Consider the following 24,619-nt stretch of genomic DNA (forward strand, 5'->3'; position numbering starts at 1 on the left):
GCTGGCTGCATATACTGCTGTGCAGTGCACACGTCTTGCTTTGCTTCATGCCATGCCACTGAGGCAAGTATTACAAAGGCTGCAGATGGGTTTAACCAGAGTAAACCCAAACAAAGAATAGCATTTTATGTATGTGTATGAGCCCCCTTTTCATCTTCTCCCTAATTGTTGGCCAGACCTTCAACAAGAAATGTCTAGTGAAGGCATTTTGGTACCTGGTATTTGGAGAGTTATTTTTAATAGAATATTGCTGCAATAAGCAGGGAAACAGTATTAAAGTATTCTCCCACACCCTACCTGGATTTGAGGCCAACCTTTTATGTGGTTTCAATATATTTCCTTCCATATGTGATGAGTTTTAACCTAATGGTGGGAAATAGAGAAGGGAGTGGTGTATGTGGGAGAAATTGAAAACAACAGAGAAGTATTTGGAAATAAGATTCCTTCATTTTGCCACAGTTATGCTGCCTTTCTGAGCTGCTTGGCCTGAACATTCAGTCAAAATGAGTCTGTCACTGAGATGATGCTGAATGCTGGCTGTTGTTGGGGACTGGAATAGCTGGCCTCAGAGGTTATCAATGAGGAGGTTCCAATCATTCTCTTTTGTACTTTATCTCATGTGTTTTCCATTCATTTTCCTTTGGAGAAACTGTAGAGTCATAGAACTGTGGGAATGGTTCATGCATGTTGTTACTGATGTCATATGCAGCTTCAACCTTTACTGTAGGACTCTCTCCCATAGCATGGAAACTTGATTTTCATCACTGAAAACAAAAGAACTATTCTTTAATTTTTTTTTTTTCACCAAGGCAGCAAAATTCTCAGGTAAGAATAGAGCAAGGAACTCAAGTTTTAGTTGGGGTGTTTAAAATGGGAAGATCAAACTGGAGAAAAAAAGGTCTAATTTGATTGCACAAAATAGCAAGATAGAAAGATATCTATGTGAGAAGATAACAGTTTATATGGTAGCAGCGTTACATTTCACTACTCTTCAGTTCCTGTTTTGAGGAGAAATAGTTTTGAGAAGAGCGGATTTTGCGCTGTTTGCTATGGTGTGAATAAGGTTGCTTGTACAGAAATGAACAAGTGTACCTGCAAATATATAGTCATTGCAGCTGGAGACATGTGAATCCATTAAAGGGAAAAAACTGCTTAAAACCGCAGTTAAAGGCAGGGGGAGGAGGATTACAGCAAAGGAATAACAGTTGAGATGCATTCTTGCAGTTTAGTGACTAACCTGAGTTGGAAGCAGTGTCAGCCCATGCTTAACAGCATTTACTCTGTGCAGATAGTAATTCTAAAATAGTGTTGTATTCCAGGGTCAGGATTTGCATTATAATAGGAGTTGCTGAAAAGGCAAATTTAAAAAGCATCTTATGGTGAAGCCTGAGTTTCTGATGCCTGTCAAGATGCTGCTCAGTGCACCAGCTATTCTGCCAGTTAGCTTAATGGATTAGCAAAATGTGTCTGGAAATTGCTCACTTACTCAATAAAGGAGAAGTCTCTGCAGAGTGGTAAAATCTAGGAAATGTTAATTCATTAAGCAGATAATTTCTAGATACTAATAGATACTTTCTAAAAATAGATAATTTCTATTTTTAAATTAGAAATAATTTCAAAGAGGAAACCCAGGATTTCCTATGGCAAATATAACATGGAAAGTAAAGGTGGTTTTACGTTGTTTCTCACTGGAGTTAAAGCCCAGGCTGATGCAAGCATGCAGTTTGGCTGCACTGGCACAGCAAGGCAAGGGCTAAAGATTACAGTTTGTTTCATTAGTTATGGGGCCAGAACCGTTTTTTGTCAGCCAGTTCTGACATCCAGAGGGAGATGCCCAAACTGAGCAAAGCACCAAACCTCTGGTGGGTGGCAGGCTTGCTTTGGCTAGGATATATGGTGTGATATCCTAGTAAACTTTTTTATTGTCCCCACTGTCAGGGAGATCTTCCTGTGGGTTTCACGGCTCTTTGACTTTCGTTTAATGTAGCTTTTCCCAGATCACCTTTGAATTAATTTTGCTGCCTGCTTGGGATTTTTTGAATGATACAAATGTTCTTATCCCATCCTCACAATCTCTTCTGTCACTGCTGGAAGAAAGGAAAAAAAAAAAGAAAACTGCAATTTTTCCAGTAAGGTCTCCTCCAATTTACAAAGAATCAGACTTGCTCTAGGTACTGCTGGCAGACCACCTACAGCTATGATAGCTTAACTCTTTCACTATCTCAGCTGGGGAGACCTCACGAAGGCCAAGGGTGAACTGGGTTTCCTTATCTCAGCAGTATGGGCATGGCATTTTCTCTTCCCAGCATCCAGCCCCAAAGTGGGGCTGAGGCCAGAGCTTATGGTAGCTAAGAGCCTGGATCTGAGAACTGTTTGCTGGTGGGATGCTTTTGCCTTTTTTCCTTCTGGACAGGGCTTCGCAGGGCTCTGAAGCATATGAGGACTTTGTGACCAGGTTTCATCATACTGGAGTGATCAGAGGAGGTACTGGAAGGAGAATATCATTGCTCTGCCACCTCCTCACTCACCTTATTGAGGAAGAGGAGATCTCACTCTCTGCTTAGTTAACAATAAACAGTAACCTTAGCAGAACACTTATGTGGGAGTTTTCCCATTGCTTTTGAAGCAATCCTTGAAGACATTTCCTTTGTCTCTAATGCTACAGGACAATCAGATTTGTTTTTCCTTGGAGTTTTGTCAGAGGGGAAGAAGGCAGTAAGGTATTTTGAAAGGTAGGTGAGCTTAGTTAGCAAGCAAGGAGAAACAGTTGTGTCTGTAGAGTTTCTTTGTTTGGAAGTCTGTGCGACTAGCGGATTTACGTTTTGTGACGTTAGTTTGGCAGGTTATTGTATTGCTGAAGTAGAATGTATTCTTCCTCTGACTTGTTAAAGGGGGTCTGGAGAAGCCTGCTCTTCCTGTGCAGTGGAAGGCCATGTCTCTGTGCTGCCAGCATTGGGATTTTGCTGCTAATGTTGGCAGCAGAGTGCTTGCCTGGTGGCTGACAAGCTTGAAATGTGTCTTTGCAAATCCCTGAACTCTTCAAGGTAAAATGCTTGATGCTTTCATTAGCAGTAGGGATCATGATCCAGGAAAAGCAGTAGAAAATATTAGCGTATTTGGCCAATTTGCTCTGTGACTTTTTCTATGCTCTTCAGACCTTTCAGCACCTTGTGTGAAAGTCACTCCATTTATTGTCTGGCAGTGACAGAAGCCACTAAAATGCAGTCGTGGTGCTGATTAGCTGTGTAGGACAACAGGGAGAAAATAGCAAGAGGAAACCTAGAGGCTTAAAATTGCTGCTTATTCTTCCACAGAAGTAACAGAGACAGCAAAGGGAGCAAAGGGATATTTTTTACCTCTGACCCTTCCATACCAGCAGACACTGACATAGGTGTGTAGCCAGGATGATCGGTTGCTTTGCTTCTGTGATAGTTCACTAAATGAAGACAACCAGAGTGATTTCATGATTGCATTTTACATTAGGAGTGCTCTTTACTAAGCCAGGTCAGAACTCTGGAACACTGTTGTCATGACCAAAGTGTCATGACTTGAAGGCCAAGAGTTTTAGGCATTTTCATATGGAAAAGGAGAAGGGGAAAGTCTATGTGAAGGTGAGGAGAATTTGTCTGAGGTGGGATCATGATGTGGTTGAAGAGAGAGAGATTTCTTACAGAAGCAACTAGCATTGTACAGACCAGAATGCTGTAAAAATAGGATATACAGAACATGCAATAGTTCTAACTCTGTATTATATGGTGTTGTGCAGAGCCCTTTTAATGCACTCCTTTTATTGTCACAGGTAGGAGAAATGTGCAGCAGGGATGCCTGCCTTAAATAGAGACTTATTCTAATGTCAGCCTGTGGATGTAGCTCATTTCATATATAATTATGCATATGAACATTAATGTCTAAATTTCTTCTTCATGCTACCAGCACCCCTTGAATTCATTGTGCAGTGCAAGGCCCATCAGGAGGAAGGGTACATTTGAGTTTCTGGACACATATTCACTGGGCCCTGTTGATGTTGCAAGTTTCTGTTTTATTGACAGCAGGTTAGAGTGAGGACTGCTCCTTGGCATTCTCTTCTTTATCTGTAAAGATTCAATGGAAACTTGTTTTGCTTCATAAGTTTTCTTAAAATACTGTAAACAGAAGACAAATGCAACCAGATTGCCATCTAGAATACATCAGCAGGGGGGGACTGCCTACTTTATGTCCCTTATTGGCAGCTTTGGTTCAGCTAGGTATACCACAAAACAGTATAGAGGGAGTCATTTTCTTGAAGGTAGGCAGGGATTTAAACCCTCCTGAAGATGAGATTTAAGTGGCTGTCCATAAGCTTTGAAAAAGCATTCCCTGTGCTGAGCTTACATTAGTGAAGATGTGAATGTGTGTGAATGCTAGATAAGCCTGAATGGAAACCGTACTAGTGTTTAACAGCACCTTAGCAGCAGCCTTCTGTGTGTATATTTTACTGCTGAATTTGCCTCACTTTACTTGTTTGAGATGTGGGTATTAAGTCCTTGATTTTCCCCTGGAGAAATCAGTGAAATTGAGTGTGATTAGAGGCAATATAGACCTGTCCAAGGTGGAACAGACAGTGAAATAAACACAGTGCTTTCTGCCTTTTCCACCTCCAACTCACCTTCTTGTTTCTTGCATTTGCAGCAGTTTTCTGCTGAGCTTCTTTCCTGCTCTGGGCCCTCATGCATCAGCTAGAGTGTGCTCTACTGCTTATGTTAATGTATGAAGTCCTGGAGCAGGACAGAAACTGTAATGCAGAACTGCAAGTTGTAGTGCCCACAACGAGTGCTGCTATTTACTTCTGAGGCCTCTTTTGCCTGTAATCCTTGAAACCACATGAGGTCTTTTATTTTGTAGTCAGATGATTCTAGATCACAAAGACTGGAGAATGTGAGATGAGACAGGAGATCTCCACCCCACTGTAGCATGTGGTAGATCTTGGGAGACTATCTATCTTTGTTCTCAGATAACTTATGCCAATATTGTGTGCAATTCTGGGCCCCACAATTTAAGAAGGATGTTAAGGTACTTGAATGCATCCAGAGGAGAGCAACAAAGTTGGTGAAAGGGCTGGAAGGCATGTCTTGTGAGGAGTAGCTAAGGAGTCTGGGTTAGTCTAGTTGAGGAGTCTGAGGGGGGACCTCATTTCTGTCTACTGCTTCCTGAGGAGAAGTGGAGAGGGCAGTACTGATCTCTTCTCCCTGGGATCCAGTATCAGGATGTGTGGGAATGATTCAAAGCTGTGTCAGGGAAGGTTCAGACTTGACATTAGGAAACACTTCTTTAATGAGAGGGTGATCAAACACTAGAACAGTATTCCTGGAGAGGTGGTCAATGCCCCAAGCTTGTCAGTGTTTGGAGACATTTGGACAATGCCCTTAATAACATGCTTTGACTTTTGTTTAGCCCTAAAATGGTCAGGCAGTTAAAGTAGATGATTGTTGTAGGTCCCTTCCACTGAACTATGCTATGCCATTCTATAAATTCCTATGTGACCAAGACTGTAAGATGAATTTTGCAGTGTCAGTTTGTAGTGTGGTTGTTTGTTGATCTGTTATCTTCTGGATGCTTTTTTTTCTGTCTGGTGCTTTGAGTATATGCATTTTAATGATCTTTTGAAGATTAAGAAGTAGCATTGATATCTGACAGTTACATTTTCACAAGAAATGGTTTTATAAGCCCTTTTTTTTTCCCTAATGTGTACTGCTGGCAAAGAGATTTTCTTCAAAAATTGGATGGAGTGCCATCATGATGTCTGTTGCCAAGAGAAGGATAGAAAGTAAAATCCCATGTAGGTGTCTCAGGGCTTCCAGAAAAATGAAACAAACATAGGTTCTATAGCTGTTCAAGGCTGATTAATCTATACCAGCCCTGGATCTTCTTTGTTCATTTATTTGATGCCAGATCCTCCAATGGCAACCTGTAGGACTTAGTTTGTTCTTAAAGAATTCTCATTAAAACCAAGAAGCAAGATGTCTTCCAAGGAAGCAAATCATTGATTGTGGAGATGATACCAGTAAAACAACGACATTGAGGGTTAGCTGATTTATTCCATCCATGATCCAAACCAGGAGGAGGAAAACTGTCCAAGTCCTTTCTTCCTGTGCCTTTCCTGAGAAACTTTCCTTTTATATTTCCTTGCCTCTGGGCCTGTTGTTGTTAAAATCATACAAATGTTGTCACTTTTGTCTGCTGGGATCTTACTTACATTTTATTATTAGTAAGCAAGCATTGAGAGCAGAGTGTGTTTATTTAGTATCCTTGGAGGAAATGAGCAACCTTCAGCCTCCTGATTGTAGAGGTATGCCACAGAGCTTAACTAAGATTTCTCCTGCTGAGGATCTGCTTGCTCAGAGCCTGATTAGAGTGGAGTGACATGGATAAGCAGAAAGTTTTCTCTCTTAGGCAGGCAAGAGAGAGGGACAAATAAGGAAATTTCACATACATTAAGGAGTTTGTCTAGGATTTCTTCATAGCAAAACAGAAGATGTTTTCTCTGATTCTCTGTCCACTTTGAAGGAAGTTCTGTCTGCTTTTTGTTTTAACATCTGTTGTTGTACACCCAAATCTTTCTGGCTTTTCTTTTTTTTGCATTTTTCATAACTGAAGTTGGTTTTCAAGGTGATAGCAAAGAGCCAGTCGAAGAAACTCTCTAAGATTTGTTTTGGAGTTATAGAAAGCAGGCATTCTTTATTGCAGCACTGGGCACACACACTAATAATTTCACAAAGGTGAGCATGCCAACTCCTAACATTACACAGCTTAAATGGAAAGCAATTTATTCACATTCATTTCCACGAGTCCATAAACATATTCATACTTTTCCTAGAACTAATTAACATATTCATTAGTACTTTGTGCATGCTCACTTCCATTACTCTAAATGAGTTGGTGGTCCTCTGGTGGTCTCTAGTAGCGAATTCTTTCTTACTGTGTCCTTTTGATGAACCATGCATGCTCACTTTTCCTGGAGGCTGATTGCCAAAATAGAGTCCAGCCTGGACTTGTTCAAAGCCACAATTTTCCTTGTCCAGGTACTGAAGCATCCTGTTATCTACTGTTAGGGCATCTAAACTGAGAAGGATACATTTTTTTTATGTATAGATGGTTTGTTTTACAAATGAGTCCTTGGTTCCAGTCCTCTGGTATCAGTGGGGGCAGAGAAAAGTGGTGGTTTCATGCCAGCTGCATACTCTTGGCACAAATAGAGTGTGTCAGTGCTGAATTTTTGACTTGTGTTGCATAGGAAATACTATCTGCAGCAGTGGATTTGGAACTGGGCAGGAGTCTAGTGCATGATCCATTACAGTTATTCAGACCTTCTTGGTGAAATGGGACTCTGAAAATAAAAGCTACCGACTTGCCTTTTGTTGGTCCTTGGGGAGAGGGAAATTCAGACTAGTTCAGCTGTTCACTGTGGAGACCTATTGACTTGCTCATGTGCTAGCAAACGGACAGCCATTGAAGAAGGCTGGTCTATATGAATGCTAATGTACATGGGAAGGCTTTGTGCTTTCAGTAGAAGTGAAGATAAATCTGTGAACTCAAATCCATGGGGCGACATGGGTTTAGAAATGTTGCTGAGTTAAACTGAAAGTGTATGGACTGTTTGTGTGTGTTAGCACTGCAGTAATGTATATGGCTCCAAAAGGCCGAAGTAATTTCTGCAAAAGCTCTCAATTCTTACAAGAAGACAGGCACCCTGCTCTTATGGAGGACAGGAGTGTCTCTTTCATTCTGGAGCTCCCCCAAGGCCAACAATAGTAAAATCCATTCTATGAGCAACATGTTTGCATGGGAAGTTGCAGTATGAAATCTGCATCAGTTTTTGAAGACCATCAAATTGCTGAGGAGCTCTGGAAGAGGAATGGCAGTAAGCAGGAAAGGCTGAAAGAAAAAAGGGACAGATCTCTAGTGTGTTGTCACTGGTTTGTCTTGTGTCAGAGGGCTACATGTAAATGCATGGTCTTCTGTTTGAACATCATGGTCCTCACTTTGAAGGAGATTACATGATAGTCCTCAGAAATGAAGTAGAGGGAATAGAGGCTGGTGAGAGTCAGACAGATACAGGTGCTAGTGTTCTCTTCAGGCCCTTGGAGAGGGAATATGGTTTGTAAAGTGGAGACTATGGCACATTAGCCCCTCAGAGATGCAGAAGTTCTACTCCCACTTCCAACAGCTGCAGATGCAGCATGCTGAGGCTCTTCCAAGCTCTCCGACCCTTCTCTTTCAGTGATGGGGCAGAGGGCATTTTGCCTTAGTCTTAGACTTTTGTTGTTGGGACGTTGCAACTCTGCAGTGCCTTTGTATACTCATTCTGTATGCTGAAATCAAGTGCTTGCTCAAGGCTACACAGAACCTTAAACATTTGATAAGTTATGGTTTTGAGAAAGTGTGTTGGTTGCTGTCTTATTTCCTCACATACAGCTTGATTGTGTGAGCTTGGATGTAGTCAGTTCTGTTTCTTGCAGGTTGGCTTTAGTGGCTGGAGAACGTGTCTCAAAGGATGTAGCGCTTTGTTGAGAAGGCTGAGAATTTCCACAGGGTGTTAAGCTGAAGGGTAACAGCTGCAGTTACAGACATGACAAAGGTTACTAGTGATCTTTCTATCATTGGTACAAAACACAGTGCATGTTAGAAACAAAAAACCTTCAACAATTTTTGTCTCTACTAGGGACAAATCAATGATCATACCGTGCAAATTGAGAATTATTTTTTCCCTCTGCAGTTTTAAATGAGCTGATTTCAAATTGAGTGGATGCTCTCACTGCAGAAATGCATTAATACAAATCACAAATTTAATCTGCTGACTTTGGTGTGCATATTTTTACAATTTTAATTTGTCATTACCTACAAGAATGAAGCTGCTTAGCAGCTACTTGTGGTTTTGCAGCATGATTTGAGTCTTGTGGCTTATTGCAGTGGTACTGACCTTGAAGGAATGTCAAACATGCAGCATCAACAGAAATTTGGAATTCAAATGACTGTGAATTATCTTCTGTGGTAAATAACGAAAGAAGCAAAGAAATCCAAGTCTGGAATGGTAGAGCTGTTTTGATAATTCTCTTCTCCTGAGAGAATGGGAGCAATGAAGGGGAAGGCAGACAGCATTTAAAGGAAAAGGAATAGCAAAGACATGTGTGTCAGTGCTTAAATTGGCAGATGAACTGCCATGTGTCTGTGTCCCTGGGTCCACCTCTTCCTTTTGCTGGCAAGCACAGGCAAAGCTGACCAGTGGAAAAGAAGTTTGAACCTTGTGTTTAAGGTAACTGAGTGGGAGATGGTTGTTACCATTGCTGGCCTTGACTGTGGGGGAACCCTGGGTGTTCTTGGGAAGGTTGCTTGCTCTCTAGGTTAGATGGTGTCTCTCCTAGTCCCCTTGCATGGGAAGCAGTATGTGGCTCCATTACCCTAAAAGCAGGGTAGAGTCAAGTGTGACTCATGGGCACCTGAACACTGCCCTTCTGTTTATGGAAAATGAATAGCATTCTTTTTTTACTCCTGTCACTCCCACTTCTTGGTGATTGGCAGAGCTGAATTTGCATACTCAATGGACTTGAAAGTTTGTTCTTGACTTGATATTGGCAATGAAACTTTCTTGTTTATTCTGCTTCCCTCCATGTTATTGCATGTAGTGTGAGACTTTCTGTGTGCCCCTTGGAGGGGCAAAAACTGTGTGGGACTGCCTGGTCTCTGTTCCAGTGCCTGTCCTAAGTGTACGTGTCCATTAAACTCCCTGAAAATGCATGTATTAACTAAAATTTTAATTAGTAAGAGGACTTTGGAAAGGTTTTACTAAAACGTGTTTATTTTCATGAAAAGCATTTAAACACATAGTTTGTAATTTTCTCAGCAATCAAGAAGAGAAAGACTTATCACAAACCCAAAAGACTGTATGTGAGACTAAGACATCATATCCCAACAGATGTATTTTTAATCTATGACAGCCACTTTATGCTGGAGTTAGGTCTATGCATGCCACTCTTCCCTGAATCAGTGTGGCTCTTACTGAGTGAAATGTTTTGTTTGTGAATGAACCAGTTTCTCTTTGCAGTTTCCTTCAGATTTTTTTTTCATTAAATAAAATATTTTTTATTTAAAATATGAGGAGAAGGAGAAAATATTCAGAGGCCTTTTTAACTGCCAGCATATTCAACACAGTTGCTCCTGTACACAGTTCTAGCTGGGAATAAAACTGCTTGGGAGAGTGTCTAGAAAAAACCCAGTCTCCATTAGAAATAGCCAAGTCTATATATTTTTTTCAATTCTGTATATGTAAAACACTTGTGACAATTGCAACTTTTTCCTCTGTTTATCTTGTTGCACAGTTTAAAGCAATTTCTGCTTTGTGTCAGCCAAGTTGCACAATGACAAGTTGAAAGAAGCATAAAAAAGGAAATTTGTAATTACATGGAGATGCATAAAAGTGCTGAGGGAAAAGGTTAAGAAGGGACACAACTGCTCTCTCTAAATACATAAGAAAGGAGAACACTACAGTGAAGGAAGAGCTACTTAAAAGGAAGGACAATATTGGTAAAAAAATAATGTGAATAAACTGGCCATAAACATACTCGAGTCAGGAATTAGAGTGTTTCTGACTAGTAGAAGAGGAGAGAGGTACTGGGAGAGCCTGCTGCTGAAGGAAGCGGGGAGAAATGGAAGCTGAGTTTCAGTTGGGTTTCAAATAATATACCAGTGTAATTGTGCATGCCCAGAGAGATAGGGCCACTGAGGCAGGAAGTAATATTCTTTTCTGAGTACCTCTATAGAAAGTGGACAACATCTTTGACTCTTTACTTGCAAGATTGTCTATAATAACAAAATTGTCTTTAAAAGAGATTTAGTTTTTACACTAAATTTTGATGTTGTTATAATATGGGGTCCAGGGATCTAGCCCAGCTCAGTGGGAACCAGCAGTGTGCCCCTCTCGGGCAGGTTGTCCAAGAGCTGTGGATAATTTTCCCTTTTCTGAAAGCTTTTTGACCCTGTTTTGTCCATATGAGAGGAGGAAAGGTCTGCCAGCTATATCATCTCACTGCTCCAAGGCTCATCTGAAATCAACTGTTAAATACAAAGTTATTTTATTTGAAAGGACTTGGTAGATTTGCAAAGTCATTTCTAGTATAGCTGGTCAGGTTGCTTATGAATAAAGCAGGTTACACAGTTACACTGGACTTTTTTCCAACTGTGGTATTTCAGCCCAAGCAGAGATTTTGAGTTTCATGTAACAATCACAGGTTGAAATTCCCTCCATAGTAACTTCTACCTGCAGTTTGCATGGAAACAGCTGTTTGCAGTGCATTTGTTCATGTTGGATTTAGGCTACAGTTGAGAAATATGTAACTGCAGAACTAGGTGTTTCCCTCCAATCTCCTCCCAGTTTTGAACAGTTGCCTGAGAACAAGCTATTCTGTCTGTCTTAGTACCAATATTTACTATTTTAATTGTGATGGCAGATTGTTAGGCTCAGTTTATGCTCATCATTTTATACTCCTGCTCTCTACCCTGGCAATATCCTGGACTCAGGCTCACATTCCAATGTATCTTAAATCTCCACCTAGGTAGGCACTTCAGGAAGGTGGTGTTATGCTGTCTTAGCACTCAGGAAAAGAGGGATGTTTTATATGCAGGACTGAATCCCTTGGGCTCAAATATCTCTTGTAGCATCATGACGCTCTGTCCCCATGGCTAATAACTGTCCACACAAGTCTACTTAAAACTGCCAGATTCCTTTAGGAGTGCCTACACAAAGGTCAAAGGAAAACCCTTCAGCAAGGGCACACAGGCAGATGGTAGGACACCAGATCACTGCTATAGCAAGATGTTCGCTTCTGAAAGAGAAGAGTAACATGCCATCCTTTTTCTGCTGACTGCGCATCTTGTTGTATTGCCAGCAAGCACTCTGCCAGGCAGAGATCCCAGTGCAATTCATATCTCTCTGAAAACCATGTCAAAGTGCTCCCTTTTGTGGTCATGTGGCCCGAGTTCTGTCATAGAGACTATGACTTGCTTCATGACTAAGATGCTTGATCAGGTCTTCTGGTTTTGCTTTTTAACTGTCACCTGGTAAAACTTTTTAGGTGGTACTGGTTTTGCCTTCAGTTCCTCTCTTCCAAGACAGTATACATATGTCCCTGTTCTGCTGGCAGCTGCACTGTTACATAAAATAGGTGGGTAAAACACATTCTCTTACCACCACAGACAAGAGCGTTCTGCTTCCACACTGGCTAAAGTGAAGACAAAGCTGCTACTGTTTTAACTGTGGCTTCACATCTTGAATCCTCTCTCTGGGTTAAATACAGGGTGTGTCAGCTTCAGTGATGTTTTAACTTGTGCAGGTTTAATTCCTGCTGGGATTGGAGAGCACATTGCCGTTGCCCCTCCCCCACCCGCGGCCGGTCGGGCTGGAAGTTAGGCACAGACCCGGGCTAAAATAACAAGGAGTTTAATACAACAGAGTGATAGAACAATCTGAACAACAACAGTAACAGTGATAATAACAATAAACAGCAATAACAGTGAACAAGATAAAAGATATACAGAGAAATACCGGTAGCTGGTTTACGGACAAAGGATTCCCGCCACCCTGCCCGCCAAAGAGCAAGGTGAAAAAGGTTCCGCCCCTGGACCTGACGCCAGCATGGTATGAATAACCTGGCTGAAGATCCCTTCCCCCTCTCTCTCTGTTGGGAAGCTTAACCCTATCCTAGCTGAACCAGGACATAACTCCAGCCAACTATTGCGAATTGGCCACCCTGATTTAAGAACACTTACTGTTTTTTCTCTCAATTGTAGACATGCTGTCTTATTACTGGTTTTTACATGGTTATTTGTCTGATATTTATGTAGGGCTCACTTTAGTGTGTATTTTACTTTGTACTGTAGACGACTAGGTCCTTTTTATGTGCTTAAAAAATTAGTCCTAAATAACAGAAATTAATTGAGCTAATGTAGCCCCATAGAGACAAGCTCTGGATAACCAGTGAAACCCAGGGCTTGATTCTGTACAACAGGGTCCTTAGTCCTCACAGGCATTGCTCTGACACAGCATAATGTAATTACAAATTTCAGATGTTCTAAAACATATTTTTGAGAGGTATCTGTCAGTCTAAAGCAGCTGAAGACCAGATTTCTACTAATTTATTGCAGATGCAAGTAAAATAATCACAGAGGTTTTCTTCCTCTCCTCATTAAAACACAGAAAAAATCCCCTCAAAATCCCATTGATTGGCGTATTTCTTGTTTCCACACAGTCTGAAAAGGATGTGTCAGATCTACCATCTCCACTGCTGGATGTGCATGGAAGAGGCATTTGTGGCACATTATTAAGGAGGGGCTGTCTAACTTAGAGATAGTATTAGTTACATAAGGTCTCAAACATACCCCAGGTGCAGCATGGATGGTTTGGAGTGAAGCAGTTGTCTATTTTGTTGTCTTAAGAACAGAGTGACCTAGATTCTCTCTTATTTTTCCTCTTTTTATTTTTTTTCCCCCCATTTTTCCTCCTGGGGTGGCCCACTTAGTTGATTAAACTGCAACTCAATCATAGCTGTTTGTGTTACAGTTGAAAATAAAGCAGATGTAAAATGTCTGTAGTTGATAAAATTTACTTTTTGCTTTGTTGGTTAGCTGGAAATTATGTTTGGGACTAAGTGACAAGCATTAGTTTTATAGCTTTTGGGTGACAGACATCTCACAACAGACTTGGCTGGCAGTAGGGAATGCAAAAATGATTTACTGAAAAGAACATTTCATAGTAAGAAAAGGTAATAGCCTAATTTAGAAAAAGGTAAATTTCCTTCATAGTAAGAAAAGGTAATGATCTAATTTAGAAAAGATTTGAAATAAACTTGAGATCCAAAATAACCCCAAAGTCATCAGATGTAGTGACAGTGTTATCACTGGCAGAGGAATTCTTAAGGCTTGTTTTGGAGTGTTAAAAGCAGGCATTCTTTATTGCAGTGCTGGGCCCACACGCAAATAGCTTCTCAAAGATGAGTGCCCCCGTATCTACAAGTGGCAGCTAATATACAGTAAGATTATACATATTAATAATTTTTCTGATAAATGAGTTACATATGCATTAGATTTCCTGGAGCTAATTACAATATCTGCATCCTAGTTACGCATGCAAGTTCTTGCTGGGTAGTGGTCTTGACGGGTCCCTGGTGGTCATTGGTAGTCTTCCTCACTGTTTCTGCTGATTGATCTCAGTGTTCACACATGCTCACAAAGGTCTGTTAAGGAGGAGGTGTGCAGCTCTGTTGTATCTTGAGCTGGTTTAATTTGTCCTGACCTTGTTCCTGTTATCTTCAGGAAGAGACCCCAACTGTCTTATTCATTACAATCTTAGCTTCAAACCCCTTTCTCCTTCACAAAAGCACCAACCTTCCGGTGCAGATTCCAGAAGCTACATTGACATTGACCTCCTTCATTCTCAGTAAAAAAAAAATATTTAGCAAGATAAAAATCAAGACAAAGAGGAAAAAAAAATTGTTAGAAAAGATGTTTTGGCTTACAACAGCATAGGTTTTGTTTTTTTTTTTTTAAGTGAATACATAAGCCACATTGACGCTTGTGCATTATTTATCATTTTAGTTCACCTACAAATGCTCTAATAAATCAACAAAAGCATCAGGAGGGCTCTGAGGAGGAGGACAGTGGCGGGGACCCTCCTAAAAGCATCAAAAACTGGCGGCAAAACCGCAAGACGGGAAGGCAGAAGCCCAGGGAAGAGGGAGAGTTTCAAGTCGCTCCCCCCCCCCCCCCCCCTCCCCCAGCAGGAAGGCAGAGCTGCTGCGAACGAGGGCAGCAGGGACTCAGAGTGGGCAGGGATCAGAGTGGCAACATTGCATGCCCTCATGTAAAAGAGCAGCCCCCAGGGAGCGTGAGCGACCAGGGCGGGCAAACAGGGCGTGGCACGTCAGAAGTGTGAGGCGCGGCAGTTCGTGCAGGCAGGGCGAGCAGACAGGGTGCAGACGCATTCTGGGTTCCTGAACTTATCCAAGCTAGTCCCTTTATGGTCCTCCAGGAGTAGACCAAACCATGGTCTCCACTCGCATCAAAACCAATGCCAGAAAGAACGTGGCGACCCAGACGGAGCTGCCACGCAAACATGCAGAGCTTCAGGTCTCGGGCTGCAGGGAGTGCCTGAGCCTGTCGGTCCTGCCAGAGGGCAGCAGGGGCAGCACCTGTGTGCGCTGCCATCAGCTGGATGACCTGCTCGTCCTGGTGGCGGAACTCAAAGAAGACGTTGAGAGATTAAGAAGTATTAGGGAGTATGAACGGGAAATTGACTGGTGGAGTAACACCCTAGCACCCCTGAAGCAACAGGAGCTAATGGAAGCTCCAAGCGAGGCAGGTAATCCCTCATCCTCTTGCTATCAGGCAGAAGGAGGGGCCCTAAGAGACGAGGGAGGCTGGAAACAGGTCCCTGCTCGGGGAGGCAGGAAAATCCTCTCCCCACCTCCCTCACCCTCCATGGTGCCCCTTCACAATAGATTCAGAGCCCTGGAACTTTTGAACAAAGAAGAGAAGGAGGAAGAAAATGAGACAAACGACGAAGACCAAGGTTCACCAAGGTCAGGTCACTTCAGACCAGGTATTAAAACCAGGTCTGAAAAGAACCCCAGAAGAGTCACTGTAGTGGGTGACTCCACTCTAAGGGGTGTCGAAGGCCCCATATGCAGACCAGACCCGCTTCATAGAGAAGTCTGCTGCCTCCCTGGGGCCCACATCAAGGACCTCACAGCAACACTTCCTACCCTAGTGAGACCAAAGAATTGCTACCCTCTCCTAGTTTTTTCAGGTAGGTAGTGATGACATCACCAGGAGAAGGCATAAAGCAACGAAGAGAGACTTCTGGTCCTTGGGAAAACTGCTTAAGGGGTCGGGGGCACAAATTGTGTTCTCCATCCCTTTGGTTGGGGGGATGGATGAGGAAGATTACAGGAGAATTCAGCAGATGAATGGGTGGCTCCAAGTCTGGTGTTACCATCAGGGCTTTGGATTCTTCAATCACGGGTTGGTATACAGGGCACTTGATCTTTTGACATTAGACGGGATGCACCTGTCCTGGAGAGGGAAGGGGATTTTGGAGCAGGAGTTAGCTGGGCTCATTGACAGAGCTTTAAACTACTTTAAACTACTTCCCCCTTACTTTGAAGGGGGAAAGGGGCAAAACATCGGCCCATCTGAAGTGCGTGTATACCAATGCACAGAGCATGGGTAACAAACAGGAGGAGCTTGTAGCTGTGATGAAACAGGAAAATTACAATGTTGTTGCTATTACAGAAACATGGTGGGATGTCTCCCATGACTGGAGTGTGCCAGTTGATGGGTACAAGCTCTTTAGGAGGGACAGACAGGGAAGGAGAGGTCGTGGGGGGGCTCTGTATGTTAAGGACTGTTATAATTTCTTCGAGCACAGGTGTAGTGAAGACAGGGTTGAGTGCCTTTGCATTAGAATCAGTGGGAAGGCCAACAGGGCAGATGTTGTAGTAGGAGTCTACTATAGGCCACTCTATGAGGACAGAGAGATGGACGAGATATTTTATAGGCACTTCGGTGAAATCTCACAATTGCTTGCTCTTGTTCTTGTGGGTGACTTTAACTTCCCAGACATCTGCTGGAAATACAGCACAACAGAGTGAGACCAGTCCCGGAGATTCCTAGAATGTGTGGGAGACAACTTCCTGATGCAGCTGGTGAGTGAACCGACCAGAGAAGGTGCCCTGCTGGATCTCCTCTTTGTGAACAGAGAAGGACTGGTGGACGACGTGGAGGTTGGAGGCCAACTAGGGCACAGCGATCATGAAATAATAGAGTTCTCTATTCTTAGAGAGGTCAGGAGACAGCTAAGCAGGACTGACATCCTGGACTTCAGAAGGGCTGACTTTGTCTTGTTTAGGCACCTGCTTGAAACGATCCCCTGGGAGACTCTCCTGAAGGGTACAGGGGCCCAGGAAGGCTGGGCGCTCTTTAAGAAGGAAGTGTTAATGGCTCAGGAGCAGGAGGTCCTCAGGAGCTCTAAGAGAAGCTGACTCCAGAGAAGACCACCCTGGCTGAACAAGGAGCTTTGTCTGCAACTCAGGGAGAGTTTACAGCCTTTGGAAGAAGGGGCTAGCCACACACAGTGATTACAAAGAGTCTGTGAGGCTATGCAGGGTGGAAATCAGAAGGGCTAAAGCCCAACTGGAAATTAATCTGGCCTCTGCAATCAAGGATAACAAGAAAAGTTTCTATAAGTATGTCAGTAGCAAAAGAAAGTCCAGGGAGAGTCTCCATCCCCTGCTAGATGCAGGAGGAAATTTGTTAACAAGTGATGAGGAGAAGGCTGAGGTGCTTAATGCATTCTTTGCCACCTTTAATAACAAGGTTAGTTGTATTGATGAAATCCAGCCTCCTCAGCTAGAATACAGAGACTGGGAGAACGATCCCCCCTGCAATCCAGAAGACAGACAGGGACCTACTGCATCACACAAACACACACAAGTCTGTGGGACCAGATGGGATACACCCTAGAGTGCTGAAGGAGCTGGCTGGGGTGCCCGCCAGGCCACTTTCTATCATTTACGGGCAGTCCTGGCTGACCGGGGAGGTCACATCAGATTGGAAATTGGCCAGTGTGACACCCATCTATAAGAAGGATCAGAAGGATGATCTGGGAAATGACAGGCCTGTCAGCTTGACTTCAGTGCCCAGGAAGCTGATGGAGCAGCTCATCCTAAACACCATCATGCAACACATGAGGACAACCAGATGTTCAGGCCCAGTCAGCATGGGTTTATGAAAGGCAGGTCCTGCCTGACAAACCTGATCTCCTTCTACGACAGGGCAACCTGCTTATTGGATGAGGGAAAGGCTGTGGATGTAATTTACCTTGATTTTAGCAAGGCTTTTGACACTGTTTCCCACAGCATTCTCCTGGCAGAAGTGGCTGATCGAGGTTTGGACAATCACACACTTCGCTGGGTAAAAAACTGGCTGGACGACCGGGCCCAGAGCGTTGGGGTAAACGGAGTTAAATCCAGTTGGCAGCTGGTCACGAGTGGTGTTCCCCAGGGCTCGGTTTTGGGGCCACTCCTGTTTAACATCTTTATTGATGATCTAGACGAGGGGATAAGTGCACCCTCAGTCAGTTTGCAGATGACACCAGGTTGGGTGGGAGTGTTGATGTGCTTGAGGGTAGGGAGGCTCTGCAGAGAGACCTGGACAGGCTGGAGCCATGGGCTGAGGCCAACTGGAGGAGTTTCCATAAGGCCAAATGCCGGGGGCTGCCCTTGGGCCACAACAACCCCCAGCAGCGCTACAGGCTTGGGAAGGAGTGGCTGGAGAGCTGCCAGTCAGAGAGGGACCTGGGGGTGTTGATTGACAGCCGGCTGAATATGAGCCATCAGTGTGCTCAGGTGGCCAAGAAGGCCAATGGCATCCTGGCTTGTATCAGGATTAGTGTGGCCAGCAGGGACAGGGAAGTGATCTTGGCCTTGTACTTGGCGCTGGTGAGGCCGCACCTTGATTACTGTGTTCAGTTTTGGGCCCCTCACTACAAAACAGATACAGAGTTACTCAAACATGTCCAGAGCAGGGCTACAAAGCTGGTGCAGGGTCTGGAACACATGTCATGTGAGAAGCGACTGAGGGAACTGGGATTATTTAGTCTGGAGAAGAGGTGACCGAGGGGAGACCTTATCATCCTCTACAACTACCTGAAAGGAAACTGCAGAGAGCTGGGTTTGAGCCTCTTTAGCCTAGTAGAAAGCGGTAAGACAAGAGGGAATGGCCTCAAGCTGCACCAGGGAAAGTTCAGACTAGATATTAGGAAGCATTTCTTTCCAGAAGGGGTTGTTAGGCATTGGAATGGTCTGTCCAGGGAGGTGGTGAAGTCCCCGTCCCTGGAGGTGTTTAAGAGTAGGGTCGATTAGGAGCTTAAGGATATGCTGTAGGTGGGAACTGTGCTAGGCGAACAGTTGGACTAGATGATCTCCAGGGTCCCTTCCAACCTAGATGATTCTGTGATTCTGCGAAATAAGTCATGCAGGTAGAGTCTGCAAAAGAAGTGACCAAACTAGTTGAAAACAACTCATCCTACACAGTCTTTGGTAACAGAATGATCCTTGGGTTAAGGACGTGAGAGCCATGTAACATGGGGTCCATACTAAAGACTACTGTATTTAATAGAAACTGACACTGTCTCGGTGTTGTGTTTGTTTCCTCATCTATTTTCTCCTCTCACTTAAAGCTCAGAGAACAGAACAAAAGCAATTCTGTTAAGTATAGGACAAGCTGGAAAGTAAAGCTCCTCTTCCTGTGAAGTTCAAGGAGATAAAGAATCCAGTGAGGGCTCTTAATCCCTGAAGACATGTAGAGTCAGATTGCACTCCTAGGTAGATATTTCTAGGAAGATATATCTAGGTAGATATCTGCATCAGGGACGAAATTGTGGATGGAACCCAGTACCAGATCCATGCACGGACTCCATGTAGTGGGAGGAGTACCTTCTCTGAGCTGGATGCTTAGAATGCTTTCTTGCTGTGTTACCACATCGCCTGTAGCTGAGCAGCGTGCCTTCACACTGTTGCCACCTTCATATTCAAGTATGACAACTTTGCTAGGTGAAAAAAATGCTGGCATTCTGCTTTTATTTCTGTCCCTGACAGTGTGGAAAGCTAATGTTGTAAATATATTTCCTTACGTCAGGACAGAGGAAGCCTACCCATTCCTCCTCTGGAAAGTCACATAATCTCCAGGTTCAACTGTTGTGTGCTGTCTTGCTGCTCACTTACTACTTCAGTCTCTGGAAGTGGTCTCAGAGGTAGAAAGTCTGTTCTGTACAGTGTGAGATAGATGCTCTACTTACCTGCCTGGGTTCCCTTTTGGCATCAGAAACACATGAAAGATGTATCCATCTGTACCAAAATCTGCCTTGATACTTTGGGGCTTAAAAAAGTTCCTCAGGGATCAGAGAAGTGCTCAGGGAGAAGGGCCTGGCAAAATCCTCTTTCCTGTAGGAAAAGGATGTGTCAGGGAGGAGTGGGCTGGCAAGGAAGAAGTATGCAAATATTCTGGGACACACTACACCAGGGTGATGGCTGAGTTCATTGGTTAGGACAGGAGCCAGATCTGCTCCAAGTACAGCAAAAGAGAAAGATCACACTTCTATCTTCAAACAGTTTGTACAAATGAAGTGCTCCTTATCTTTGTAGAAATTGTTTTCCTCCATGGGGAAGGATTTATCAGTGATGCCACAGAAGATAAAAGCTAGTTGTGTAATCTGAGGGCCTGGAATGCCCTAGAAGGCCTTGACTTAAACATGGCTGACATCAAGGGGAAGGCCACAATTTCAAATTATTTGAGTGCCATTTGAGATTTGAAAATGTCTGGGATACACTTGCACATGATTTCAGATGCTTTTCTGTATCTCCTCCATGTTGTGCTTTTATATTGACTTTCGTGGTTAATTTTCTGTCCTCTCAGTAGGTAACGTACACAGATGTGGACACTGGCCTATCTTACAGTCTTTTTTTTCCACATTCCATGAACCTTCCTGTTAGGATGTTGTAAGATAGCACTAAAAGCACTTAACAGAAGAGCTTAGGAACAGTTTCCTGGCATGTGTCCGCCATGATCAGACTATCTGGTATTCCTTGTCGAATATGCAGTGCCTACCAGAAGGAATGTTTTGCATAGCCCTTGTGAGAAAGACAGGCAGGCCTTGGCCCTGATAATGCTTTCTTGCCTGTCCTTGTCACACAAACTTCCTGAGGCACCTGGTGATTCATACACATGTTATCACCCTGCACACAACAGTAAATCACTCATGTGATTTGCATGACGCTGTTGGGGATCCCTTTCTCATGTACTCCTTAGGAGCCGGCGTTTTTTAATGGTGCAGCTGGTATGGGGTAGCAGCATGAATCTACTGACATTTTGCTAATGCAGTTTGGTATAGCCAGAGCTGCTGTCTGTGTTTCATAGAAATGCTGGTGTTTATGCTTCCTGGTGACCTTTTATCAGAGGTCCTATGGAAGGGAGAAAACAAAACAACAAATCTGGTTTGAGGACTCAGCACTCCAGTTATCCACCAATAAACCTGTTACCCTTCTCTGGACTGCTTCAACTTCTTTCCTGCAACCATATGCCTAGATTCTGATACTTGCCATTATCTAGAACCAAGTGCTTCTTTGGGTCCAGCAGTGAAGACAAAGGCAAATAAATGATACCCTGTGAATTTACACAGCTCAGCAGTCTTGATTATGGGGATAATATTCACATGATGCTGCTGAAAGCTGGTGTGAACTGCTAGTAAAGCATACCTGTGGGTGTTAATGCTGTCAGAGTCTTTCATCCTGTGAGCTTTGGTTCTGTCTCTGCTCATGACAACATGGTAATTTTGTGATAAATTGGACTTACAGTGGAATTGTAGCAATTTATACTGAAGCAATGTATGTACAGTTCTTCCTGAGAAAGGCCTGGCCTTGGCTTTAATGAGAAAGCATAGTGACCTTAGGCAGAAATACTCATCCTGAGCTAGAATGGAGAGAGAATGAGCTCCTTTATTGCATGGGGCATGCTTTGGAGCTTCCAGCAGTAAATGCAGGACCTTGTTTACATGGTGATAGGGTACCCTGTACTGCTGCTGGGTGTATTGCATTAAGGACCACAGCTGATGGAGCCTGTTCACAACCTCAGTTCCAGCAGATCTATCCTCCTGGAAAGCCCGTGGCACCCTTTGAAGATCCCTTGTGTGCTGAGAGGGCATTTCCTCTCCTTCTCCATCTGTTAGATGTGTTCATTGCCACACAGAAGAACCACCAGGATGGCTTTGCCAAACTGATAGCCTTGCTGAGAAGATGACCTCCCTATGCATCCCACTAGTGTGTGCAACAAAGTAACTGCATAGTACCATTGTTGTACAGGGCATTGAATATGGGCAAGAAGGAACCCTTGACTATACTGATTATATGAAAACACTAGGTTGAGACATAGGAGAACAATCCCTGTTATCCACCGTTCGCTCTAATTTTCATTCCATGTGTAAGTTTGTACCAGGGAATCAGAGACTTGTCATTATATCACTGACAGTCTCCGAGTGGTTAAGTTCAGGGTTCAAACACAGACACCTGAGGTTTGTTATGTTCTGTCAAAGGCTCACTATTCATGTTTGCTAACCTTTTAATTAGAGAACCAAATAGTGAAAGTGATAAGAGGTAACTGGCTTGAAATGCAAAATGCTCAATAGAGCTTTCATTTTAACAAGGTCCCTATTCCCATTCTCTTTAAGTACAAAGCCTTTATAAGGGAGACAACTCATGACTTGGTCTTTATTAAGACATATATTAAAACTGTCAATAACTGCTCTTTAAAAAATAAGAAATTAGTTGTGTTGGGCAGGGCAAGGTTTGTTGTTTTTTTTTTCCTCTCATTTGAACCACTCCCATGCCCTCAAAGCAAGAAACACACACTGGGTCAGTGAGAGGACTGAGGAGTACTGGCATAATTTGGCTTGTCCTTGGAGTAGCTGGCCTGTTCTTGCAGCCTTTGTTGCTCAAGGATAGAGAACACAACACTTGTAACATTTGGAGACCTGGCTGGCTTTTGGCTGACTCAGTGGTCATGAGCACACACCAGTTTGGTAAATGAGGCAGAACTGCTTATCCAGGGATTTTTCTTCCTTTCTGGCCTGCTAGATTATGTAATTTTTCAGAGGCAATATGGGATTTCCTGTCTGTTTCACAGCATATTCTGGCCCCCTGAGAGATATGGGGAACAGAAGCTGTGAGCAGAGAGCTTTCTTCTCCTTGTCCACCATCACCTTAGCCTGCTATCAGAAGCAGAGCTACTTCTCCTTTAGGTCTCCTTCCTGGCATGTCATTGATTTCTGGTCCCAAATGGCAGTTAGTTGTTAGACATTTTCTCAACACTGTGTACTTTCAGCAGGCCTCTGGGTTTTAGCAAGCTCAGTCTGGCTTATACCTACACTGACCTTTATGTGTATTAGTATGGTTATATTTAGTGATTTGATAAGTGCAGAGTGTATGTCTGAACCCAACATGCCTTTCTTCCAAGGCCACAAATGTGTGAGAGGAAACCGATTGGACAGGCAGTGGCGCTGTTCATGCTTTTTAGGGTATGGTATTTAGATTTCCAATATAGTGTCATGGCAGAAGTAGGTTGGACTTGAGCTGTGATGGTCTATCTGAAAACAATGGTGCTATGGTTTCACTGCTGTGTGATCTGTGTCAGGCAGATAACTACAAGCACAGATATATGGTTGTGCAAACCAGTCAGCCACCACAACATCAAATGATGCAGAGAGTTGAACTGGGTTTGGTGGAAGAATATATTTGTCATGAAAAGCTGTTCATTGTTACCTAAACTTCAGCTTAATTAATTTGTGACAGACTTGTTTGTGTAACTTTCCAGCTGAAGCACTGAAGTTCCCGAACAAGGTTATTACAGTGCTCAAATGGATAGACCAGCTTGACAATGGAAAGTAACACAAAAAATTTTAACTAGAGTGTTTCATTATGTAACATTTCTAAAATGTGCTTTCCTCAAGCAGATCTCAGCACCTCTGGGGAACATTTACAACTTCTTCCCATGAGTAAGCATGTGTTCCTTGTCTGGTCCAAAAGGTGATGATGATGTCTTTAACAGGATCTGTGATAGTTCTTTACTAGAGAAGGATAAAATACAGCATTGGTATATACTCTGGCCACAAATAAATGGAACAAGGTGAAGTTCATTTAAACATTTTCAAGGAGAAAATCTCTCAATAGCATCAGTATGATTTGCTGCCTCATACACTCACATTATGTCAGGATGAGGGAGAGCTGTATTTAGTATCTCTTTAATCTGCAATATGAGCTATTTCCTGTCACATTGCATCGATTTCTGTCTCATCATGATCTTGTAGATCATTGTAGAGGCAGAACAAAAACCTAATCTAGTCTCATTTTTTTTCTAATGTCTTCCATGCCTTAGCGGTGACAGTAGTTTATATCTCTGTTGCCTCCCTTTCAGCAGAACTGCCGGTTGTCCCCATTCCCTTGCAAGGAATGTACTTGTGCTCTTGAATATTTCTCTTATGGTAGAAGAATTTGGTTTTGCAGCCCATCTATTTTATGCCATCATTTAAGAGCACTTATAATGCTAATTTTGTGCTGTGTGACAGCCCCTTGTAGCTTGCCATGATCCAGAATACAGAACCGCAAAAGGTTGGTGTGCTTGAAAGCTGTTCTGTTTTTTTCCCTGGTAATGTAAAGTATTCTGTCTTCTGACAAGCCATGCATCTCTTACTTGCTTACATTACACAGTTCACACTTACACTGCTGCAACAAGGGGATGTGTCCATGTTGTCATTCAAGCAATTAATTAAAATGAGAGATAGACCTTGCAGAATACTCTCCCTGCAGAATATCCTTCCATCCTGACAGCAAATCAATTGTGCATCACCTTCCAGACTTAATAAAGCAGTACGAGTGGTCTCCAAGAGTCTTTTTATTGTTACTTCTGCAAACATACAGATGGATACAACTAACACAGCTAACCAGCAGATTCTGAGGTCTCCTCAAAGAAGCAACACTAATTGACC

General features: G+C 43.1%; 1 protein-coding gene across 5 annotated transcripts in view; it reads left to right on the forward strand.

Annotated features, from left to right (window-relative positions):
- The window catches only part of CPLX1 (complexin 1), a 153,631-nt gene that overhangs the window by 26,992 nt on the left and 102,020 nt on the right, over positions 1-24,619 (forward strand). Inside the window, exon 2 of one of the 5 annotated variants that reach the window (XM_074932505.1) lies at positions 460-571. The exons of the other annotated variants lie outside the window; for them this stretch is intronic. The gene's annotated coding sequence lies outside the window, so the exon portion shown is untranslated. The remainder of the gene's footprint in view (positions 1-459; positions 572-24,619) is intronic. 5 annotated transcript variants of the gene reach the window in all.

Source organism: Athene noctua, chromosome Z, assembly GCF_965140245.1.
Source record: "Athene noctua chromosome Z, bAthNoc1.hap1.1, whole genome shotgun sequence".
Classification (NCBI taxonomy): Eukaryota; Metazoa; Chordata; class Aves; order Strigiformes; family Strigidae; genus Athene; species Athene noctua.